Source organism: Parus major, chromosome 17 (genome assembly GCF_001522545.3).
Source record: "Parus major isolate Abel chromosome 17, Parus_major1.1, whole genome shotgun sequence".
Classification (NCBI taxonomy): domain Eukaryota; kingdom Metazoa; phylum Chordata; class Aves; order Passeriformes; family Paridae; genus Parus; species Parus major.
Window position 1 is genome coordinate 2,548,830 of NC_031785.1, and position 4,688 is coordinate 2,553,517.

Sequence of the window (4,688 nt, forward strand, 5' to 3'; positions counted from 1 at the left end):
ACCTTTTGAAGCCTCAGCCATGCATGGAACAAAATCCCCCCTTAGGAGCTGTGCCAAAGCCCTTTGGAGATGATCTGCAGTCTTTCAAGAGCAGCTGATCCCAAAGGCACTTCCAAAAAAAAGGTGTGAGAGAGACCACCAGCTGGGAAATCAGGAGAGCCACCTCCCAGGTCTGCCCTGCCCAGGAGTCTCGGGAGGAGTGAGAGGACCAGAGGGATCCCACTGACCCCTCCAGAGCTCAGCCATCACCACAACCTTTGTTTGTGCCCCTCCGTGCAGGGCGACAGCGGCCACAGCACAGGGAGGGGCTGTTGGGAGCACAGGAGAAAACAAACAGCAACAAGAGGAGCCTGAGTGCTGATCTCAGCTTGCAAACACGTGGCAAGGCACCAGCAGATTTCTTGACAAGCCCTTGTGTCCTTTCCAGGGTGTTTGACATCCTGGTGGTGGCCACTGGCAGGGCTGGGTGGCTGCAGAGGACAGGACAGGGTGACCAGCCTGGGGCTCAGGTGGGAACAGCTCTGCATTTCTGGGATGGCCAGAGCAGGGGGAGGGACCAGATCTCCTGGAGTCCTCATCCCAGGGCATCTTTCCTCATTATAGAGCAACATTTCCCATTCCAGGGCATCTCTCCTCACACCTTCCCCCGTGGGCTCACCCAGCGTTTGATCTTGCTCTCAGTCACACCTGAATCTCTCTTGAAAGCAGGGGGCTTAATTTTGGGGTTCTATTTAGGGGGAAATTAAAAAAATGAAAAAAAAAAAAAAAGTTTCTGGTCTTTATGATTATAAGCAAAAATTTGATAATATAAAAGAAATGTATACTAAAGTCTCAAGTGAAGCTTTTCCTCCCTTGTATCACTTATTTTAAGCATCACAATTTTTGAAGTGTAAGTATTTGGAATCTGGGCTGTGACCATTCAGGTTCTCCAGGTTTTGGGTTATCCGGAGGGAACAGTCTGATAAACCAACAGCAGAGGGCAAACAGAGCCTGCACACTGGAGCTGTGCACTCCGTGTTTGGAGGCTCCCGGCCCCAATTTCTGCCGGGACAACCCAGGAGAGGGGCAGGAACCGGATCGGACAAAGCCTGAACTGGGAAGAAGCAGCAGCAAAACTCTCACAACAGCAACAATTCACTTTTCGTTATCACTCTTCTTACGGAGCATCTGATGGACTTCAGGGGACTGTGATGTCCTGGACAGAGGCCTGACAGTGGATTTTTTCCAGCCCCTCAAAATTACCTCTGCAAAGCCATAAACCACTTACTGCTGTTGTGGGTTGAATTTCAGCAGGTACCCCAAGAAGAGGCTCTGTACCCTCCCACCTCACTGCAGAGCAGAGCCAACTGTGTGCTGTTCCATCAGCACTTTGGTTTATATTGAATCTGACTCTTTATTCTGGTTTATATCTTCAATTATTTGTTCATTCTTTATAACTCTACAGATTTGCCTCTAGCAGCAATGTCAGGATTGTGAGTGTTGGGTATTACTGGAAAGCACTTGGTGAGGGGGGTGAGACACTGGCACCACATCCTTCCATCCCACGGATCCCTGTGATCTCTGAGAAGTTCTCTTGAAGAAACAAATCTAATAAATGTCCTTGCTCAGAGCCTGTGCTCAGATAGCTCCAGAATTTCAGCTTTTCAAGCCTAACCAAACAAGGAATTCCTGAGTGGAGTCTCAAAGTTCCCGTTTCAAGCTGTTCCAAGCCAATGTTCTGGCCTGATTAGAGGTTTCAGTGCTGGGAATGCAGAGCCTGTCCAAGAGGGGAGCCACAGCTGTTCTGGGTGCACCAGTGATAAGAGCCCTAATTGCAGTCTCAGGGCTCAGGGCTGGAACCTCAGAGAGGGGAGAGAACACAATGTGCAGCCTCAGCAGTGGGATGGCAACGCTTAGGGGAGATTTGGGAAGATGGGAAGCTGTGACAGCCACCAGGAAATCCCAGGGCTGGTCCCAGCCTGCTGGGACGTTGGGAGAGCCAAGTGGAGCAGGGATGTGTGTGCTGTGACAGGCAGAGCTCTCGGCAGGCGACGCTTCTGCGGTGCCTCAGGTTGGACTGGTGTCTATTTTGGCTCCGTATTTTCTCAGCAAGCTGTTGGAGCTGACAAGAGCCAGGAGAGTGACAGATTGCCACTGTGCTCTGCTGCACATCTTGGAGTGTTAGACCACAAATCTGCTGAGAGATGAAGTGAAACTTATCACTGGGCCAAATCCCACTTCTGCAGAGTGTGAAACTCTCGAGTCAGAGAGGCGAGTGAGCTGAGGCAAAGGGGAACAAATCCATTAGGATTTGTATTTTAGATCTGTATGGGCAAAGTGAGCCAGCCGTGTACAGCTCAGTCCTGCTGACTCCACAGCTCCTGTCTCACTGAACCAAGGCAGGAAGAGGCCCTGGCTTTTCACTCCTGTGGCATTTTTGAGGCACCAGCCCCCAAAACACCGAATTTCCCCTACTGAGATTCTCCAACTACCACCTACTCATTTTAGCAAATCAGACAACAGGCCATGGCCTATTCAGAGGAGGTTCTACAAAAGCATTTTAGGCTTTTTCTGGCAAGGATATTGTAGAGTTTCTCATCTAAGAATCTGCCAAGGGAGGTGCAGCTGACCCCCACATGGGTTTATCCCACAAGGAACACATTGTCTGGGCTTGAGATTTCTTTTTCCCAGCCAGCCCTTCCCCCTTGCACACACAGTTCTGGGTGGGACAAGAAGTGCCCAGCTCTGCCACACTGTGGCACTTGGAGCTCCAGTGTGGATTTCTGGTGTTTTTGCTCCAGTGTGGATTTCTGGTGTTTTTGCAGGCAAAGACGAGTGGGTTTGGTATTTATTCAACTCCATACGAGGCTGTTTGGAGTCTGAAGGTTTGTTTGATATGGACTCATCTCCCAGAGGCTTCAGTGTCTGCTGCTGTGCACTGTCTCTGTTTAGGAAATATTTCACCCAGTAACCCACAAGGTCTAGCAAAATTCAGGAAGTGCAGATGTATGTGAACCAAAACCAGAAATTCCTCCCAAGTCTTGTTGTTTTGAAATTTTTGCACCCTTCAGACATGCTCCAAGAATCTTACAAACAGCCCACAGCTCTGGCAGACACACTCCTTTATTCTCTTGCTGGTTTGCTCCCTGTGCCTGGCTTTGTGGGAGTGTTGTGAGCTCCCTCACTTCTGAGAAACACATCCAGCTAAAAGGAAAGAAAATGGTATTTCTTTGTTGATTTTTTACAGTGCCTGACTAAGCAATTTTTATGGTAAACCATTTTCACAGCAATTCTCAGATAGCAAACAATCGAAGCCCAAATCTAGACTTCGATTGCAAGCTGGATGTGACATGAATTTTGTAGTGAGCATATGGAGGGAAGAGGCAGCTGATAAAAAAACCAAGTGCACTGAAGTCTGACAGCCCCAGTCCTGCAGCCCCTGGAATCTGTGACAAAACATTCCCTGAAGTTAAAAGGGACAAAGATAAAGCCACTTAATAAATTGGGATTTGATTTGAATCCTCAAGGAGCTTGGGGGACCACTATGCTTTGAAGTCATTCTTAGCAGCATTTATCATCTCTCAAATCAGCTGCATAATGAGACTGAGACAAATGGGCTGCCCCATTAATGGTTCCATGCCACATTTCTTGAGATAAGACACAAATTTCTCTCTCCACAGGTAATGTTGTGAGATATCAGTGTCCAGGTGAAACACCCAGAGATGGGGGAGGAGTCTGATTTTTGCTGGTACCACATTTCCCCTTTTTTGTTTTCAGTTCTAACAGATGAAATTCCCAATTCCTTCCCACGTTGCTGGGAAGCAGCAGATCCTTTTCCCATCCCCTCAGTGCCTGAGTTGCACTGGGTGCTGGGAACAGCTCGGATGCAGGTGGGAGGCTGCCCAAGCTCAGGGAAGGATTTGCTGCAACAGAGACACGCTTGGCTGGCAGCCAGAAACAAGGGAATATCAAGCTTGTATTTTCCTACTGATGTCCTAAAATAACAGGAGTAATGTGTGTCAGGATACAACTAGACCTTCAGAATATCTGGATTTTATGCTGCCTGCCAAGTGGTGTCTGGCAAAGGGCAAGTGTTCTCTTGATGTGCTAAAATACAGATCCATCATCCAGTTATTGGGGGAAAGTGTGTTAAGATAGGAAATAGCTATCCATGGCCCATTTGGGTTTTTCTCCTATCAATAGGAGACTGTGTGAATGGAATCTGAAGTGAAAAGGGGGGGCTGCCTGCACGGTGCAGTGGAATGTGAGAGAGCACAGCATTGCCATGGAAACTCACTGTAGTAAACGGGGCTCTCCAGCTGCAGGAGAGGATTTATAGTGTCAGGCTGGGAGTGGGCAATTTAAATCACCAATCTACAGGTAAAATAGCACATTTCCTTCCACCTTGTCTCCCTGCACTGCAAAGTGAGAAAGGAAGGGCACGTGGGTGGTGAGAATTACAGTACAGAGTGATGAGGTGTCTTAAAGCCTGACCTGAAACACTCAGGAGCTGATGTAAAGATTCTGGTGGATCTTGGTGAGGGCAGGAGCAGCCCTGTGTTCCCTGTGCCCCAAATCAGAGCAGCAGGCACAATACCTGTGTCCAACAACCTCACAAGGATGAGAAGCAGAGTCCATTCCTGTCCCTTTATAGGACTTTTTGATTTGGGTTCTTTTCCCTTTGAACTGAAGATTGATGAGACGGGAGG